The 21,760-nt window shown below is 37.5% G+C and overlaps 1 long non-coding RNA gene across 1 annotated transcript in view; it reads left to right on the top strand.

Moving 5' to 3' along the window:
- Positions 1–21,760, top strand: part of D130079A08Rik (RIKEN cDNA D130079A08 gene) — a 170,904-nt gene that overhangs the window by 138,078 nt on the left and 11,066 nt on the right. Inside the window, exon 2 of the long non-coding RNA NR_168067.1 lies at positions 21,329–21,494. This is a non-coding gene — a long non-coding RNA (RIKEN cDNA D130079A08 gene). The remainder of the gene's footprint in view (positions 1–21,328; positions 21,495–21,760) is intronic.

Genomic DNA, 21,760 nt, shown 5'->3' with positions numbered 1-21,760 from the left:
AACAGATTGGGAAAGGATTTTTACCAATCCTAAAAAGGTTTTTTTTTGTAAAGCAAAACTTTATAATATACAATAAAAATAGGAATAAACCTACCAAACCAAAAACTAGTTGATGGATTTCTAATATATTTGTGTTGAAAATTACATGAGTGGATTGATTTTGATTTAGCTTTAGAATGGTATAGGCAGTTTGTGTATCTCTTCTTCACACTAAAGTATTTTTGTGGTGGTGGTGGTAGTGGTGGTGGTGGTGGTGGTGGTGGTGGTGGTGGTGGTGGTGTGTATGTGTGTATCTGCTCTTGTGTAAATGCAGGTACAACATTCACTATCAAATAGAGATAAAAAAGTTGTTATAAATCTTGTCCTCACTATGTAAATATATTATAAATATAAGCATATATATTAAAGATTTATTTGTTTTATATATGTGAGTACACTGTCATTGTCTTTAGACACACCAGAAGAGGGCATCAGATCCCATTACAGATGGTTGTGAGCCAAGGAATTGAACCCAGGACCTCTGGAAGAATAGTCAATACTCTTAACCACTGAGCCATCTCTATAGCCCCATGAAATTACATTATGAAGCATATTCATAAGGAGAAGTAATGTATGACTTACAAAACATGGGTAGAATGGGGATATCAGCATTTACTCTTGTGCACATAGAGCCTTGGAACTTTCTTATCTGCTTAGTTGTCTGAATTACAGAGCAAGGCACTGACTTCTTTCTATGTTCTTTCCCGCATTTATTTCTTGCTCAGTATCATCTAGCACTGTGGCTCTATTGGTAGAATAGCTCAGTTTTTCCTCAGGTGTCCCCAAGTCCCTGTCATTACAACATTTGCATAACTGAAAAGTCAAGAGTTTGGGTCTAAGTCTATTGGGGCCAATGACAAGTGAAACTAAGATAAACAACAAGGAAGAGGTTAAATAGCTTGTCAGTCAAAAGTATTGTAACACAAGTGGAAGATTATATACTGGGGTCAGGAGGAGTATTCTAGAACTATGCTGGGAAAAATTGGGAGTCTTATGGATATTGTGGAGTTTGGCGAAACTCTAAAGCAAGCAGAAGCGACAAAACAGGATTGTGTACTTGAAATAGAAGGTGGGAGGACTTGAAATATTAGGCCTTATTGACTTTGCAGAACTGTTTAGTCTGGGCCTTTCGTGGTAGGATGGTGAATAACATTACTGCTGTCGATTGGAGTTACTTACACATCTATCTATTTACCACCTTTTAAAATTGTGTCTTAATTTAAAAGCTGTCATTACAGATGGTGAAGCAAGCTGAGTTAATCAGTGCGTCCACATGTTACTAGACACAGCAGAACATTCGGAGACCTCTATAAAATAAATACGAACAAGGGAATCCACATGACACTAGGGAAGGTTCATTATTCTTTGGACTGTTGGGAAAAAATCAATATAAATCACTTATATTCATGGTAAAAACCACTGTATTGTATTTAATACTCAAAAGAACATAGCTCTGACAGTTTAACAGAATTGCTTTTACATTTCATTTTAGCCTAGACTTTGCAAAAGACACACACACACACACACACACACACACACACACAAACACACACACACACACACACAGAGAGAGAGAGAGAGAGAGAGAGAGAGAGAGAGAGAGAGAGAGAGAACTAGATCTATCTATTATCTGTCTTATATCTATCTAGGCATCTGTCTCTTTTAAATCAGAGGTGTCAAATGTATGCCCAGTTTACTTCCAAACAATAGAATGTCATCCATTTAGATGTTATATGCTCTGGATTCTGCAGCTTTATAAACTCAGTCTTTAAATAACAGCCAAAGGTCTCAGCTTAAAATTGTCAACACTTTAATAATCTTCACCAAAAACAAGGGTTCTTCACTGGTTTGCATGGGGTCTGCATCAGCGAGTAGGTGGTTTAGAAGTGGACTAGCTTGTTTTTCTCGTCATTGGACATTATGTCAGCTCCCACATCTGTTCCATATTTTAGTGAAGATAAAAAGGCATGGACTTGAGTATGATGATGCTAAGACATCCCCTCTGGATGCTTTTCCTATTATTGCACTCTTGTAAGGAGGAGAAAGGACCAGTTTTCAGGCCTGCATTTTGTGAGACACTGTTTTCATTTTATTTACTTTTACATGGCTCTTAGTTTTACAATGTATGTTACCACTGCATATTGAAAATTAATTACATACTCACATCCTAAGGATGTAAATAATTCCCCCCAGGGAGTCACTCTGATTCCCAAATGATAATTCCTGAAAAGATGGCCTTTGAAACATAAATAACATCAAGTTCTTTAATTCTTATGTAAGTAAAAGAAAAAAAATGTACTAAAAAATAACAACATTTTGCTTTTATCACTGCTGGCCATTTCATTATGTATATACATTTGCAGCTTTAGAACTTTGACAGTCCCTGGTTAGCTCTCATACATGCGCACTGACTGTAGAGTTTGGAACCTTGGAAAGTACAGACATGACCAGTATATAAACTTTGTTCAGAGCTTCTTTCTCACCTCATGCTGTGGACACATGCATATAACATGGGCTATCTTTTCAGAGAGTTGTGTTGAGGCTGGGTCAGTGCACATCTCTGGGTTACTCTTCTCATTCATGGAAATTTTCTGTAACTTTAAGGCATATTCCTGAAGCTCACTTTATCACATGCCTGTGAATGTTTATCATAGTCTGGGGTTACCACCTCCCAAATGTAGTCAGTCATTTGCTTAGACACCCGTGCTTTGTGGGAAACAACCTGCCAGTCCAAGTTGGAGAACACAAGTACTGTGGGTAAGGGTTCCCCTTAGTACTACAACCAGCCAGCCACTTTCCTTTGTTATTCCAGACAGTTGTAAGGCTGAAGTTGTCAGGGCTGTTATTTGCTTCCCTGAGTTTCTTCCTCGCGACTCTGGGTTGATCTTTCCTCTATGAAGTCCTGGAGGGATGGCTTGGTCAACTCAATGTCCTCAGAGTCAGGAGAGGTGAGATTGATGCAGCAATCATGATGCCACAGTAACCATCAGCCTCTTTTCCCACGGAAACAATTTCACCTCTGCGCTGTCCTCCTGGTACACCAGGAGGAGCTGTAAGTACCTGGATGTGAGCATGCTGCTTTTGTATTGTATACCTCAGCAGAGATGCGTGTGTGTGTGTGTGTGTGTGTGTGTGTGTGTGTGTGTGTGTGTGTGTGTTTCTAATTTCTTAGATGTGTGTGTGTGTTTCCTATTTCTTAGATGTGTGCGTGTGTGTGTGTGTGTGTGTGTGTGTATGTGTGTGTGTGTGTTTCCTATTTCTTAGATTCTGGAATCTTTCAACATAGGGACCAAGATTGTACCTCAATTTCTCTTAATGTGTCTGACAAGTTAGGAGCAGAAAAAATACCTGGTGAATATTTTACAATGTAAAAAAGTGAAGTTGAGGCCAGCTAAGCTTGGCTCATGAGGCACATAAGAAGCTAAGAATTTTTTACTCTAAAGTGGCTTTTAATCTTCTTCTTTGGGGGGATTTTGAGGAACTAGATATTCCCATTTATCATGTCTTTATTCTACTCTTTATGTTCTCTTTTGTCACAGAATGTGAAAGAAAGCATGTATCATAAACTCCTGCAGTTACATTGTGCTTTGTAGAATGGGCATTTCTTTGCTATATTTGTGTTTTAGCTGGGTCTGATGGTCCACACCTTTAATCTCAGAATTTGGAGGCAGATGCAGGTGGATCTCTGTAAGTTTAAGGTCAGCCTAGTCTATAGAGTTAGTTAGTTAGTTAGTTCTACAAGTTAGGAGCAGAAAGAATACCTGGTGAATATACACCTGGTGAGTTCCAGGGCTACGTGGAAGATACTCTGTTTCTCTCCACTCCCCCAAAACCTAAAATAAGATTTGTCTATCTTCAATGTTATATACATTGTGTGTCGTTGTGTAGCTATGCACATGTGAATGCGAGCGCCTGCACTCAATATTCCTCCTCACCCTAGGGGAGGCGGTGAGTTTCCTGATGTGGGTATTAGGAACTGAACTTGGTTCCTCTGAAGAAAGTAGCCTGTGCTCTCAATCTCCAGCCTCAGAATTGGAGATTGGGATTTAACTTGTGCTCCATTTTGTCTTTAAAGTGGCACATTTATTGAGGAAAATGTGAAGTGGAGAGGAACTTTATCTTCAAGACTTTTAATTCAAGATTTTCAAAGTGGATGTAACAGGACACAAGCCCACATATCTGCATCACCTTCTGGCATCTCAGAGTAGCAAAAACTGGGCTCAAGATGCAGGAATTTCCCATAGTGTATCTCACTGTCAAAGGTGAGCTATGCGGACACAAGCACACACAGACACACAGAGAGACACACACAGAGGCACACATGCACATATAAGACCTGTTATTGTCATGCTATTGAATTAAAAACTCATAGTGTTTCATTGAAGTATACAGATGGCTTTGAAGAGAGTCAGAGTATTACTACCATATCAAGAATAATTAGTTTTGTTTTTGTGGTAGAAACATTATTTGTAAGGAAATAGAGGGGATGCCACATACTTAAGATGAGGTACTTAGTAATAACTGATTAAATATAAGAAATAAGTCAGTAAGGCAATAGAAAATTTAAGAATCAAAGCAGGCTGTTTTCTTTGGCAGGTAAATCATCAAACATTTTTCTCTAATCCAGCTTTGACACGTTATATGGCTGATTGACATGTTTTTGTTTCATGGATGAGCAAGTAAAGCTAGACCAAATTTTCCTCGTATGACCATCTCTTTTGCTAAGAGAAAGGCTGTCTCCACAGTGGAAGAAGCACAGTGCCGTGCTAGATTCCAGTAGTTGCAGCCTTGCTGGGGGAGACAGGCTTATAATGCCTGCACATAGCATTAAACTACGCGAAACTCCCATGCCACAGCCATGACTAGATTATAATCCCAACTAAAACATCAGTGTCTGCACCTCCACTGTCTGCTATAAAGACAACAGGGAGGACTGAAAGAGAGAACATATATTGCTGTAAATGCCACGAGTTTCACAAGTTGTACAGAGGATGGGCTGAACAAATTTGGCAAGATCAGGGCAGCTTCTGGCAAAGGAGGTTTGGAGGGAAGACAGTATAATCACACAGACAGGAAAGCTACCACAGTCATTAGCACCATTGCGTGCAATGCATGTGCTCAAAGAGGTACTTGTTTATGCAGGGTAGAACTCTTGTTAGAAGGCAGTGAAAGAAGCAATAGCCAGTTGAATGAGTTTAAGTACTAGGTACTTCCACTGTGATATGCCCTTCTATGCTTCAGAAGGGAAAAATCCTTGAATCCAAGGTTCAGAAGGAGATAATACGAATCTGAATGGCTCACGTTATTTTCCTAATATGGCTGCTCAATGTTTTTATACACATTGTAGGCAATGTTGTGACCTACACAGATGAATAACACAAAATGCACTCAGGAGTTCACTGAGAAACATGATTCACAGCTTAGATTTCAACGCTGACAGTGGGTGAGGGACATATCTCATTGCTGCGACAATAGAGTACACAGAAATCAAGATGACCTGGAAGAGGGGTGATCCAAGAAGAGCTTAGGTGTTGTGTTCCTTGATTGTCCTGCTTTCTGCTCCAATTTCCAGTGAGAGAAAGAGAAAGCAAGAGAGAGGGAGGGAGGTAAGAAAAAGGAGGGAGAGAGAGAGAGAGAGAGAGAGAGAGAGAGAGAGAGAGACAGAGACAGAGACAGAGACAGAGACAGAGACAGATGGGATTTAAGGATACTTCAAAGGGTCTGTTTCCTTTGGCTGAGAAATGAAGATAATGAATTTAAAAACTTTTTTTTTCTTTACAGAATATTGCATGATGAGTGTCCCATGTGTCCAGTGCGTGCCCACTGTTTAGCAAGGAAATGTCTTACTTCAAGTACTCAATGAAATATCTCAGTTGAAATTTTATAAGAGGGAGTCAGAAGCTTGGATAGAGAGAATCTATAACTGCAGCCCTTCTTCTGCTGTTCAGATGCTGTAAGCTCTGCCTACTTATTTATGGAAGCATTGGCTCTATGATCTATAACACGAAGATTGTATTTATCTTGCAGAAGTATGGAAGGGTTAAATAGCTATAACGTGATCAACAATGGAGCATATATCACTCTCTGTGACTTTCACATTAGAAAGAATAAAATCCCAAAAGGTCCTTTATAAAAATCCCCAAATATTAGCCACCATGAACTCTCAACAGAAACCTGCTCCTAAATCGCTCACAGATGAGCAGCTGCTTAAGGAGGCCCTGTCCTGTGCGGCCTTCATAATGCTTTTCACAGTAATTAGCATTTGTCTATATGACTGCAAATGGTGTAGGAGATGAAGGTTTGAGACTTTTCATTGCTAGTTTGATCACAAAGTTATGTCTTCTGTGTGACCATAAGGGCATTGGCTGACCTTCCTGTGCCTTAAGGCATGTAGACATACGCCTTCTGCCAAGCTTCAAAAGCCTATCGCTTACATGGCCGCTTTGAAGTCGGGTGTATGTTCTACAGAGTGCCGAGTGTGGCCAGAGGCAAATCAAGCTCTTTGTGTAAAACAGAAGAAAGGCCAAGATAGTAACATATTGGTTGCTGATCATGTGAACACAATAAAGCACTCACATGAATCTGAATTTGTCTGTAAACCCATGTGTGTTTGTAGATATGTAGTGTGTGCATATGTATAAATTACAGAAACATTTGTATTAGTGTGTACATGCATACACTGCCATTTATTTACAGTTATATATTGACATTTATGTCCATGGAAACTATACACTAAATATAACTAACATGGGTTTTCTAATTTTTCAACTTTCAAGAATAATGTATGTAATTGCATTTGAGAATGCCAACTATAATGTGATATTTCTTTAAATATGCCTACAGTTGTACATATAATAAGAAAAAAGTATTCTAAAATAGTTTAAGTCTTTGGAGTCCCAACCTTCAAAACTTTAAACAGCCTTAAGGTTTTATTTCATGTGTGTTCATGCAAAATAAGAGGCAGAAATTAATTATCCCCAGTGTCACAGGGACATGTTTGCACCCCACACCCAGCTCCCACACAGTGGGAGATGTCCCGAGAGTGCATTTTAAGACAACTCATCCTAGATTGTAATATTTTCTTAAGTAGTAGCTACACGGAAAGACTGTTTGAAGAGAAAGTGGTCCTTTGCTTTATGGATGTCAAATTCTGATACCATTTGCAGACCAACCACTGCTCAATTATAAGACCGGGTCTTTCCTTCAAGTACTTCTCTGTTTAGTAGTTGTCACACAGTATGGATACACATAGCATGACAAAGACTATATTTACAATCCTCAGTTTTATATAGGTGTGGCAAGAATGAATAAAGAAACATCTGTTCACTGACATACATTAAGAATTCTCATCCCGTACCAGCACAGAAAAACTTCCTTCATTACGTTTTCAACCTATTTTCCACCTTAGAGATAGGTAGGAAATGTGAATGAATGTGTATTAAGCTGTCTGTAATATCTTTATTGAAGTACCTTATGCTTTAAATACACCTCTGACCCTCCTGCCTTCGTCATTTACCTGTAGAACACTTATGCTAACCACTTTTATTTCAGGTTTTGATTTTTGAAAGCAATGCAGTATCTTAAGAATTCACATGGTGTTTATTTAATCCTTTTAGAAGGACCACATAGCAGTGAAAATTCTGTCCCGCTCTTACCATGCAGAGCAGAGGAGCACTTCTTCACAGTGGCCTTATGACAGATGGAATGCTGCTATAATTTATTCAGGTTCAGAACGGGCAGTTTCATGTATGTTCAAAGCTAACATGTCACAAGTTCCAGCTAAAATGGGTGTGTCTTTTTTCCTTGAATGCTTCAAAAATAAAGCATTTGGAAATTTCTTAATTAGATCTAAGATTTTAGTCATATAGATCTGGCTTTGTTAGTAGACCATAGTTTCTTGGCAATAGCTTTATTTAGTGATGCTGGATTCATACCATAAATATCAACAAAATTCCACCATGCTAACACTCCAGCATTTTTTCTTTCTTTTGAAAAACAGAAAGCAAGGAAATCAGAGGAGATTTATAGAGAGTGGGCCAAATTGAAACCTCTTTGGAAACATCTTTTCTGTTTCCTTTTAAATGAAGGAGCGTGTGGATGGGTAATGTCAACCTTGAAGCACACATTAGAATATATTTCTATAAAAACACATCACACAGTCAGCATTCATAGAGCACTCTGGCTTGGCTCTGGAAGCCTAGCGTGCCCCAGGGTCATCCTTGGGGAATAGACTGTATATAAATACCAACTGCCAGTAGTTCACAGTTAGTGCCAATGTGAATTCCTGTAGGTCAAGGTAACATGCACACAGTGTGACACAGCAGTAGCAGGCTGCATTAGTGCAGACCCCAGGATATTTCATATTTGATGTTATTTCCTTCCTACTAAAGCATCATGCTGTTTTCAGACAGTGGGTAAAGTAACTGTAAGATGTATGTGGTAACGGAAGGGTAGCACTAGTGGTGGTGGTGCAGAAAGTCACGCAGGGAACAAACTGTACAGGGTATGCATCACTGACATGTCTTCATCCCTCAGCACCAATGACAGCCTCAAACCCAGCATCTGCTAGTTGTGCTCATAGTGGGTCCTTAATAAATACTGGTGGTAAAAGTGAACACTTCTCTGGTGTCTAACTTCTCCAACTCAATATCTCACTCCCTTGCTTCATGGCTGCTGCTGCTTCGATGCACACACCACTTCTCTCGAGGGAGATGAAAAGAATTTCTGTGAGATGATTTCCTGAAGTATACAGTCTCCACTCTTCTCTAGTCATTGACTGATCCAAACAATCCTATGAGTGATCACCTGTCTCCTCTACCTCTCGTAGACTTGAGTAAAATTATTGCCTAGATGTTTTGTTCTACTGTTCCAACTTCAAGTTCTGTTTTGAAGGCAAAATGTCAAGACCAGCGTTTTCCAAGGAGGTAGGTCTCTTTCTCCAAAATAAATAAATAAATAAATAAATAAATAAATAAATAAATAATTCCTCTTAAGGCTAAAATAACCTTTTGCTTATCTTTTTGTCTTTTTGCTCTTTAATGTAATTGTTTCCAATGAAGTTCTTATAAACCATACCCCACCAGCTATTGCTTTGAAGGCAAGAGTTAATAACATCTCTGTGGCTCTCATTAAACACTTCTCTAAAATTCATTTGTTCTAAAATCCAGCTAGTTTTTTTTCCACACCATCATCTCCTCCTGTACTCATGACAGTTCTTTTTTATTGTAATTAAAGTTATACAAATGATTTGTTTTTAAACCTGTCTTTCTTACAAGAACTCTATGGAGTGTGCATCACTGAGATTTCTTTTTCCTTAAGTATGAATGACATTCTCAATCCCAGCATATAATAACTGTGCTCATAATACATCCTTAATAAATACTTATGGTGAAAGAAAAAACTTAAAAACAACCTCACAAGGGTTTATAGGCATAGTCTCTAGTATATATATTATTTTTGCCAGGTATTCAATACACACACACACACACACACAGCACTTGGATAGATGATAGATAGATAGATAGATAGATAGATAGATAGATAGATAGATACATAGATAGATACATAGATAGATAGATACATAGATAGATACATAGATAGATAGATACATAGATAGATAGATAGATACATAGATAGATAGATAGATAGAGAGAGAGAGAGATAGATAGATAGATAGATAGATAGATAGATAGAGCCGAGACCCATAAATTCATACATATGCATCCTCATATGGCCATACTGCTCTGCTCTCCAATGATTATGACCCAGAAAGCATGGATGAGCAATGCCCAGCACAACCGTACATACTCTTACACCGTGTCCCTGTAAAACAGAAACCTTTGCATTACTGTCTTCTTTTCCAAGAATATTTATTATCTCATGAGTACAGTATATATTTAAAGGATATACTCTCTGGGGGATATCTTGGACTGACTCTTAGTAACCTTTCTTGACCTTTAGTACCTAGGTAACAGTATATTATAAACTTCCTTTTCCTCACTGTTCCCACGTGTTAATAGCAATTCAGATTCATGCACTTGGTTGCATCTGAAACTGTCTAGTCTCCCCAGACTCAGATGAGTAAGTCATCAATCAGCACACGGTGAACTGATTAGTGTTATTCCAGAACCATAATAATGGGTTTCGGAATATTTGTCTCCATCAGAACATCTCTTGATTCCAGAAGCCCACCTTTTTTTTCCCCTAGACATCTTCTTTTAGATGTCCTATGTTAAAGATTATTTATTCATTTGTTTATTTATTTATTTAACGCCTATCGTACCATTTTCCTCTGTATCATGGTTATGTTTCTGGATATACTACCTTGCTTTGAGTTCAGTTAAAGATAGCCATATGATGAGATTTCAGACTAGAGTTTCCATAAAATTATATTCATCTTTTCTAGGCCTTTCCCATGGATATTGTATTATATTGTCTTCTCTTTGCTGACATCTATGTATGCTGAATGTTCAAAATTTCAGAGAACTGTGTAGCTCCAAGAATGACTGTGTCTCAAAGTTCCTGTGTTTGGATCTGAAATGTCCTGTGTAGGCCTCTGTCTTGAGTGCTTGTCCCCTAGATCATAGCATTGTTTGCAAAGATTTGGAGCCTTTAGCATATTAGATATGGAAGATTGGAGTAAGTACTTAAGGGTGGGCTTTTGGAGTCTCTACACATCCCTGGTTCCACCTGATATTTTTCACTACTTGACCATGGTGGATACATGCGTCTAAGACAGTAGGCAAAGTAAACTTTCCCTTCTTGATGTGATTCTTACAGATGTTTGTCACAGTGACAAGGAAAATGACTAACACACTATGTAGAATACCTTTATATTCCTGACACAGAGCTATTGGGGATTTCTGAACAATAGACAGACAATTCTGCAAGGTCCAGAAGCCTACTGAGAAACAGTGTGCCTACAGTTACCAAGGGCTGGCCTCAAGCTAAATGGTCTCACTTCTAATCCCAAAGTTCAGATTTCCTGAACATATCTAACCTGCTTTATAATTCATACATTTCCTCATCCATTATCAACATTTCCAGTACTAATAGTCATGGGTTTTACAAACAACCACAAAAAACCCTACAGAACAAAACAAAACCTAACCCAACCTACCAACCAACCAACCAACCAACCAACCAACCAACCACTTGACCAAACAAACCAAAATTAAAAAATCCAAAACAAAAACAAACAAAAACCCCAAACCATGTCAATCAAACAAGAGATGATGTAATTTTCCATAGTAAAGTATATTTTTCACACTTTTATTCCCTGCATGTGAGATCTAAAATGCCCATTTCTTCCACGTTTAATTTGACTCAATTTCATTGTCTTAATAAGATCCAATTAAATAATGATCTTCCCTTCTTTCCTAACCTTCTGCACTGTGTTAATTGCTTTCTCCCCAGCATTCAAGCTACTGGATTCCTCTCAAGTATCTCTCAATTGGCTATGGGATGTTAGGCCAAATCATCTTATTTCAGATATTGCATGCTTATATTGCATGTGAGTGGCAGTAATACATTCAAAACAGGCCTGTTGAATTACCTTTTAATGATCACATAATTCATTATCCAAGAAAAATTCCATAAAAAATAGGGAATTTTGCTCTTTTGAGTAGGTTATAAATTCTATTAATCACATTATTCAGAGCAGAGCTTCAAAGGAAATAAATAGTAGGTTATCAGAAAACAGTTGAACCTCACTAAATACTCATTGATAAGAAAGTCTTTTATGTCCTAATGATGTCACTATGCCTGATACTTATGTGGTAAATAAAAATATTGTGCATTAACAACAATCAGTGTGAAGTCATGGAACCAACTATGGCATTCAGGAGAACAGATAACAGGTATTTTTGATGCCTTAGTAGACTACTACATGTATCAGGTCAGAAATATGAGGGTATGGCTATTTGGTTCAGAAGCTTATAGTTGAATTAGGAGGTTAGCACACATACACAGGATATCTATATTGTTGGTTTATTTTCTAAATCATTTCTTTACTCTTGTGTCTCTGTCCTAAAAATCTAACACTTGTTCTTGTATTATTGGCCTGGTCCCCTGTCTCCATATTCTTTATCATGATAGTTCCCGCCAACCTCTCTAGTTATCAGCTAGTAAAGGCATTTTGGACCTCTCTTCTCTCCCCCTCTAGCAGACCCAGATATACCCATTTATTCCACCTGTGTTCCTCCTTCTTAGAAAATTTCTCCTGATCACATCTGTTACCAACCCTCTTTTTCTTAGTTCCAGAGGCTCTATTGCATGTCCGGTTGTCACTTTTCACTATTGCCTAATACATTTCATCTCTGGAGGAATGGTCTCATCTTCCTAATTAGATTGCAGGATCACAGACTTCAGGGCCTGCATCTTTGATGTACCAGAATCCCCCACAGTAAAGAAGAAGGGAAACTAATATTTACTGAGTTCCTGCTGTGTGCCAGGCTCTATGCTAGATTCCTCATAAATATTATCTGGCTCAATTCTCACAGCAACACCATGAGTTATGCATTATTAACTTATTCTCAGAGATAAGGAAACCAAGGCCTCAAGAGGTAGTATATTAGTCCACATCACACAGCTAGTCATTAATAGAGTTGGTCTTCTAGCACAGTCCTGCTCAATCCCAAAGTTCCTGGTTTTTCCATATGCATATATATATCACTCCCTCAAGCACACGTTTTATATTATTGCTTTACATTGCCAGGTTTTAAAACCACACTACTTATATTTACCAACCAGGTAGATTGCCAGCCCACATGGGCAGGACTATGTCCTATGCTTTGTGAGTGCACATGTGTGTTCACCTGGATATAGAGAACTTTTAACACATACTTGTAAAATGACCAACCAATGGCAGTCTAGAAAAACTGAATTGTAGCAGAGATCTCTTTAGCTTTCAAAACTGTTAGCCTGGATTACACTCTCCAGGGCACTGATATTTTTGCCAACCCTCTACTTAAAACAAAATGCCTACGCAGCAGTATTACAGGGCAGTTGAAAGACATCTAAATCTCCTGGCAAACAAATCCCTAGAAAAATCGAATCGATATGTAATAAAACTGTAATGAAGGATGAAATTTAATGAAATTCTATTATTTTGTCCCTTTAAGAGTCTTTTATGGTATTATATATCAGTTAACAGTAACTTCTGTAGTATCCATTGTAACATATTCTAAATACCACCATGAAATCAATCAAAATGTTGCCACTTCCCTTACCCACAGAGTTGCCTTAGTTTAGTGCGATGTGTAAATTTTTCCCCTCATTGTTTTTTTGTCTTCTAACCTGGAGTTGGGTAAAGATATTATAACCTATGTGCAATTTTGATTAAAGATTATGGACAGGTTGATGGGTGGGTCTGGAACCTGGTAAGATAGAGAATAGGGGATCAATGGGAAAATCAACCCTGTCAGACCAATCGCATTTCCTCTGCTGGAGTAGACCCTGCAAGACAAAACTGCAGTTACAGCCACCATCAGATATTCAGTACATGCAACTGTATTGCAATTTTGAAGCCTCTAAGAGGTTGCAAGCATTAGGAAAGCTTAATATTTTATACCGACCCAATCTTAAGGATGTCAATACATTTTTGACAGCTTGTCTTTTTCCAAGGCTTAAAGAAATGTTGATTTTACATTTTAATATAAAATTAACAATAATTTGTAAATAATGAGTTACGTGCTCTGAAGAAAAATTACCGATCTTTCCTTGTGTGTGTGTGTGTGTGTGTGTGTGTGAAGTGTGTGAAGTGCTAGCTGAGGTTGAGATTCTGCAGTGTGATTTCTGTGACTCTCAATTTGGAATCTTCTGCTGTTACCCTGAGCTCATGATTTCAGGTGGGAGTAAGCCATAGCACACGAACCCCTAAGCAAAGGAGATAAAATTTTCATCTACATGTCCTACAGAATAAAAATGATGGAGATAAAAACTGAAAATATATGACATGGACAAAGTTGTTTCTAACTAGAATATTTTTCAAAGTTTTCTGAGGGCATCAATAGCTCTCTGTGCAAATCATTTAGAACAGAACTCATGAGGACATCAGCATATGATCTTCTAAACCTGCAGTTAGATTAGTCAGGCACTTGTGGCCTAGGAAGTATCTCATTTGGTTTTCAGAAGAATCCATGTGCCATGGGAGTTAGAGAGAAAATAAAGAAAACTACTAGAGCATGAGCCAACTATAAGAGATGTATTTTTCTTAATAACTTAACATTTTTGTTGAAATGTAATTAGGTCATTTCCTCTTCCTTTTCCTCCTTTCAATCCCTCGGGCTCTAGTTCCTCCTATTTCCCAATTCTCACTTCACCACCCTTTTAATTTTAAAAGTTTTATTCCATAAAACAAAGGAAGATATAGATGTTGCAATGGGAACATTCTCAAACTCAGATTATTCATATTATTGCCTCTGTGAGTGCCATAGCCATTTGTCACACTTCCGTGTGTGTATCATGTGTGTACTTTCTCAGTTATCTGGTTTAAAAATTCTAGGAGGGGGGGGGAGTACATCTATTGACCTTTTATATCCATATTATAATTGTTATCTTCAGAATAGGTAATAGGTTTTCTTTTCTTTTTTTTTTTTTAAGTTAATGGAGGACTGGCAGCAGGGAATGGGTTGTGTGTGCTGGACAGTGGGTGGGAAAGGTAACTGCTTGTAAGACTGATTGAACTTCACCTGATCTTGGCCCATGTCTGCTCCAGAAGGTCGAGATGGCTGTAAGACATCTGGAAGTCTCCCAATTAATGGACCAAAATAATGGGCAAATGATGCAATTCTTGACTCTTATTTTTGAAAAAAAATTCTTTAATCTCTGTTACTAACCATAACTTCAGTAGATAGCATTGCTCTTAATTAAAAAGACAATCATTTAACAAAGTGAAGATAGTGTTGATTGGTATTTGGAAAGTATATTTCATACTATCGATTGATTTTCTTTATATGTGTCAGTTATAAGACATCACATGCTTATAACTGTGTCATGCTGTGTCATTGCATTGTCACTGTTTAGAAGGCTAAAGCAAGAGGTTCAGGTTTAGAACAACCTAGGCTTAATTTGAAACTCTGTCTCAAACAAACAAACAAACAAACAAACAAACGAATGAATAAACAAACAATAAAGACAAAAAGAAAAGATAAAATTACTATTCATTCACATTTAAGAAACATATACAAATAGAAGAATTTGGTATGAATTTCAGGAAACCTCTGGTTGACTAGACCTAGTTATACCTCCTGTTTGCTTTGTGCTGTTCACACAACTGGGAATGATTGCATAAATAAGACTCTTTACTGACAATGTTAATTAAAGAGGAAGAGACCATGAATTTGAATTGTTGGAGTGTTGGAGATTTTTTTTTTCTTCTTTGCTATTTACTGAGTAGGCTGTTTGTTCTCAACCTGTGAGTTGTGAACAAAAGACCAGTGGAAAACACACATATTTACAGATATTCCTAATAGTAGCAAAATCACACTTATGAAGTAGTAAAAATAATTATGGTTGTGTCAGCACAACATGAAGAACTGCATTAAAGAGGTGCAGCCATGAGAAGGTTGAGAACCACTGTTCTAGTATCATCCTGGGCTCTCAAAAGAGTGATTCAGACGCAGACCATAATCAATTTTTAGCATCACCTGGGAGCTTGACAAAAATCTGAATACCGTGGCCAGCCCCCATCTTTGCAGCATAAAAGCCTCCTATGCAGCCAGCTATGCAGAAGTCCACGCACGCACACACTACTCTCAGAAGGAAGACTTTCACTGTTTTTTTCTGATTCCTCACCAGAACTCAATAGTTCAGTCTAAGTTATTGTGCAGACCACAGAGCTAGTATACAGTTCTCTCTACTCAACTCTCAGTCATGTGTCACTACTCAGTTATCCCCGTCACTGGAGAAAGTTTACCCTATGTCAGCCGTCCATCTCAGATTCTACTATCTTAACTCAGATATCTTGTTTGTTTGTTTTGAGAGAGCAGACTACTAGTATACACTGGCTTCACACACACACTCCTCTTGCCTCAACTTAGTGCTTGGTTTACAGTCAAGTGCTATCATGTCCAACTCAACGAAGTCATTCCAAATGTGGCCTGTATCAAACAATATCTTCTTTTGTAAATCTCACACTGTTCTTTGATTCTTTCCGATTTTGTCACGTAACAGATTATTTATATGTTATCACTGTGAATATCCATGAACACAGAAACAATCTTCTTTTGACCTGTATCTATTGTACCCAGCACAGCACCTACCACATAATATATGCTTAATGGATGCTTGAGTAAATTAACAATTGCTTTTGCCCTTTAAATAGAGCCATCCTATAGTTCATTAGGACAAGCAAATCCAGTTTAGTGTACGAGCAGCTGCTAATTGCTTCAAGGTTATTACTGCCTGGCTCACATTAATATTAATAATGATAATTCCTACAAGATCTACAGGATTTTATTCCGTCCAAAGCACCTCAACATTTAGACCATTTAATCCTGATGACATTCCTGTGGGAAGAGTTCTTTATTATCCCCATTTTACAGAAAATAAACGGTCTAAAAATTAGGAAACACTACAAAACAGAGACATAGGTTACAGATCCAAGGTCCATGCTCTGTTTTGTCTCTCTGAAATATTAAACTTTATATATAAAGTAGAACTGTTTCTCAAATGTTGTCTGTGGTAGTTATCTTATATGCAATAGTAACAAAACTACTGAATAATCTCTGTGCTTTGTTAACAGTTGGTGTGATGCTAGAGAGGAAGAAGGGGAGATACATTTCAATAGGAGCCTGGAGTTTAGCGCTTGGGTACGTGCAAGTTTGTGGTGTTGTTGATTGAACATACACAAGCCAGAAGTCTACAGAAACTATAATTTGGGAACATAGAGAGGTGGTGGTTCATTGGGTTCTCATCTTTTTGCTTCAGTGGATATGATACTCCTGTTGACTTGGAGCTTAGAACTGAATAATTACTTTGCTCATAGGCTCTGTCATATGAATGAGAATTAAATCCAGTTGTCACAATCCCTGAGCCTTTGGAATTGTGAGCTGATTCAGCACCACCATCTCTATCCTAGGCTAATCTGACTCACAGATATTGAGACTCCTTTAAAGACAGACGGCTGAGTACCGAATAGTCAGGCTTTGTTTTTGTTCTATTTTTGTTCCCCCAATTACTGTGCATGAATACTGGGTCAAGTTTACAAAAACAGAGGACCCTTGAATTTTGCTTGTTTCTAACATAAAGAGATTTAGACATTAGAAAGAATTCTCATCTACTTGTTGATGGTGCAGAATAGATTTGAGCTAGGATCTGAAGTTATAAGTCTTGAGATAGACTCTTCATTGCTATTTAGCCATGCCTTAGAGAAAGCAACTTAACTGGTATGAATCAAATTTATTAGTTATCAGTTAGTTGAGTTATATTAAGCAGCTAAGTAGTAATATATATAACAAAGGATCAGAATAAATTATTCTGAAAAAACAGAAATATAGGTAGCTAACAGATATGCAGTAAAACAATTAGACATCCTATAATCATTGTGTAAATGTACCACATTTCATCATGCATTCACCCCTTGATGGACACCTAGGCTGTCTCATTTCCTAGCTACTGTAAATAAAGCAGAAATGGACATAGATGAGCAGGTAATTTCTATAGTAGGATACCAACTTCCTGAGTGATATTCTTCAGAGTAGTATAGCTGGAACATGTGGTAGATTCTTTACAGTTTTTTAAGAGACTTCCATACTGATTTCTGTGCTGGTTACATCACTTTCCACTCCCAGCAACAGTAAGTCTTTTCTTTCACCCACATCCATGTCAACATTTATCTTAAACTTTTTTCATAGCCATTATGATGGGGGAAGATAAAATAGCAAAGTAGTTTTAATTTTTTTTATTGATGACTAAAGATGTTAAACATTTTAAAAGTTTCTCAGCTATTTGAAATTTATTTTTAAGAACACTTTATTTAGTTTTTTGGCTCACGTTAACAGGGTAGTTTGTTTACTTGATGGTGAAGATTTTATATGCTCTAATTCTCATCCTCTATTTGATGTATAGCTGGTAGAAATAAGAAGTGATACATCAAATCAATGAAAATTAAAATGCAACGAGAAAGTAAACATTCCTGTTGAGAAGTCTAAAATCACAAAAATTAAAGAGAAGTGTTGGCTACCATGTGAAGGAGGAGTCTCTGGTGGTATTTTAAGTTAGGACAATTTGAAAAAATAGAATAGAAATTTCTTTTTAAAAAGCATGATTTTCATTTGATGAAGCAATTCTACTGCCTCTGAGTTTATATCCAAAACCAGCCTGTTAGAGAAATGCCCTTATCCCATCCTCAAGATAACGACTTACCAGTTTATCAATGGATGAATGGATTTTAAAACTGTGGTGAATATATGGACTAGAGTAACATTCAACTTTCAAAAGTTATTGGTCAAGAAAATTTCAAGACTCCCAAAACAATGCAGATTATTGTTGTTGCCCTTTGTTGCCTCCCAGAACTTGAAGGTAAGACTCTAGTGCTGAAGACATCACACAGTTTGGATACAAAATTTTGAGGAATCAAGACTAAACTGATCTGGATGCTTCCTCTATGAAGACTGTCTCTCATAGTATTGGAAGGTGCTATGAAAACTACCAGGGGATAGGGGCAGTCAGTTTTCCTACCCATTGATAATGTCTATGAACCACAACAATTACTAGATCAGCAAGATTGAGCAATAGTGGCACTACACTCATTAGGGTAACCAACAAATGAATTGGCATAAAGCTCGTACAGCAGCAATGAATTTCTGGAAAGGCCATAGACTCAAGAAGATGATTCTTCTTGTGTTCCTGAGCCAATAAAATTTCTAAATCTGTTCTAAATACCCTTATACCTACAGACAGCTGCATCTCTCAGTCCTTGTCAGAGAAATTTCATTTTATAATGATGGAAACTATCACAGAAAACCACAACTAATCAAAATGCAGACAAACAACTGTGGGGTGCCAAACTCCAACTGATATATCTTTATTGTAATGTTTACACCTATGGCTCAAGCAAAATCGTGGAGAAGGAGTCAGAAAGATGCTAAGAGCCAGAATATCAGGGTGTCTGCTGTGAGGTAGTGCTTTTTATGTATGACCAGGAATCTGCAGCATGAACTCTGAACATTATGATTGTCTGAACAATACCTGCACAACAATACTATCAGTTGACCTATAAATAGAAACAGGGGAAATCTCACAAGGCTCCACTTTTAAATGAAGAGCTACAAATTGTTAGTGTCATCTAAGAGAGGGCCAGTCTCCACCAAGCATGACCTCCCACATGTATTGTACAATCCGAGTAGTCGTTCCTCGACACATGTATATACATACAAGCAGAGATAAATTGACTTATTAAGTTGAATATACATATGGATATATGTAAATGAACATTAACATGTATATGCACATGTATACATACCCACATACCCACATATATATATATATATATATATATATATATATATATATATATATATATATATGAGAGAGGGGGCAGAAGTGATATAGATGCAGGGCTCATGTATGAAGTTCTCAAAAATATAAAATTACTTTGCTTAATCTTTTTCAAGATCATTTTTCTTTTATTTTTGAGAATATAACATAATTATACCATTTCTCCTGTCCCTTTCCTCCTACCAAACCCTTCCACATGCCCCTCCTTGCTTTATTTCAAATACATGGCCTGTTTTCTCAATAATTTCTCAACTACACACATATATATACATGGTATATATATATACCATGTTGTTATACATATATACATATACATGTATATATGATATATAACTTACCCTTAAATATTACTCACTCTGTCTACATAATGTTGCTTGTATGTATGTTCCCAGGGCCAACCATTTGTTACTGGATAATAAATTATGTGTTGTTTCCCTAGAAAAAGGAATAAGGCTTCTTTTCAATTCATACAGCAGTTAATGAAGTTAAAAGAGAGCTTATGTCTTAAAGAAACAAATACCTAGGCACATTTGAAGATGAGCCACTAAGGACCCACTAGAATAGGGCAACAATGGCCAACATGGACACAAACCATAAGCCCCTAAGTGACTTTTCATCAAATGTCTGGCACAGAAGAACTGTCTCTAATTGATAACAGTAAGGTCCCTAGGACCAGATAGGTTATTACAGATTACAAGTCTTATCATAGTTTTTTTTAATCCACAGTGAAATAAAGTTGTTTTTTCCCCCACCATTGAAGCACTGCATTATTCTTGAAATACAAGTACTCATCTCTTTATTTTTCCATTTTCATTAAGTATGCATCAACTTGTGAAACACACGGAAAGTTGGACACTATTATTTTTGGTTTGTTTGTTTTTGTTTTTTTTTTTTTTTTTTTTTTTTGATTCTCAAGAACTATTTCTCCGGACTCTTCTCTCCTCTTGACCCTTTCCTGAGCCTCTTCCCATACTGATTCTCTTTGAGTTTCCAGGACTTTGGGTCTCATCAAAGGCCGATCTTCCCCCTTCCCACATTTGGGTTCCCTATTGTCTTCTTTACTTTTCTCTGTCAGAGACTTTCTGTTTCCCAGATTGTTGTCACTAACATACTCCAAGTTCTTCTCTGTTGAGAAGTATCTCTTGGATCTTATGTCCTGCCAGCCACCATGATTGCTAATCACCCACGGTTGCCTGTGGAAGCTACCTCGACCTCCTCATCAACCATTCCTTCCTCAAGCAGGTTTCCGTCTGCCCCTCACATCATGAAAATGACTCCTGTCAAGGTCACAACTGACCGTCATGATGCTAAATCTGGTAGACATTTGTGTCTTTTCATCTTATTCGGCCTCTCATTAGCATTCCACACAGCTGGCTGCTGTGTTTTTCTTGAAGCTGTCCCCTTTGTTTGCAATGTCACTCTCCTTCATATTCATGTTTGCTCCCCTGACCTCAGTGGCCATTCAGCTTCTGTCTCCATGGCTGACATGTCTTGTTCTCTGTAAGTTAATGATGGGACTCCACTACTTCCTGTGTATTCTTCACCAGGCAGGATTTGCTACCCCATGTTTTTGAGTATGTGTTGATAACTCTGGGCTTACATCTTCAGCTCTGAATACAAAATTATATGTTGTTTATTGAGGGACATATAAAGATGTATCTCCTTTTGGCTTCCAATAACATGAAATCCCTCTTGAAATCGCAAATCCATACTCTTGTGTTTGAGTTACAACTCTGTACTCCCAGTTAAATGTAAAATGATTTATTCCAGAATTCTCTTTCTTACGCAGCAATATTTGTCAAACTTCTGTGTGATATTTTGAGTCCAGAAATTGGATGTAGGTAGTGTCATCTGAAGGACATTAGAAAGAAGGATGGAGATGCTTCATAGAAGTAGGAATGGAGACGCTTCACAGTTCATGGCTGATATTCTTCTAGGCTACTTCCAGTTTCCAGGTAATATACAAAATTATCTTTTGAAAAATAGATCATGTTTTGCTTAAAACTTTATAATACAGTTTAGATTTCAGTATCAATGTTGCTTCTTTGCAAAAATCTTGCCTTCACATTCAGTTTAAAGTCACCCCTTAAGACACTCATTCTCTCTCAATTATTCTGTCTCAAATTTACTGCCATCTTTCTATCACAGTGACAGGAGCTTCCTTCTCTCTTGTCTTGGCTAATTGCACAGGTTTTTTTCAGATAGCAACTGCAGCAACAGT

The sequence above is a fragment of the Mus musculus genome, chromosome 14 (assembly GCF_000001635.26).
Source record: "Mus musculus strain C57BL/6J chromosome 14, GRCm38.p6 C57BL/6J".
Classification (NCBI taxonomy): domain Eukaryota; kingdom Metazoa; phylum Chordata; class Mammalia; order Rodentia; family Muridae; genus Mus; species Mus musculus.
Note: the sequence above shows the minus strand (reverse complement) of the source record. Positions and strands in the feature narration are given on the sequence as shown.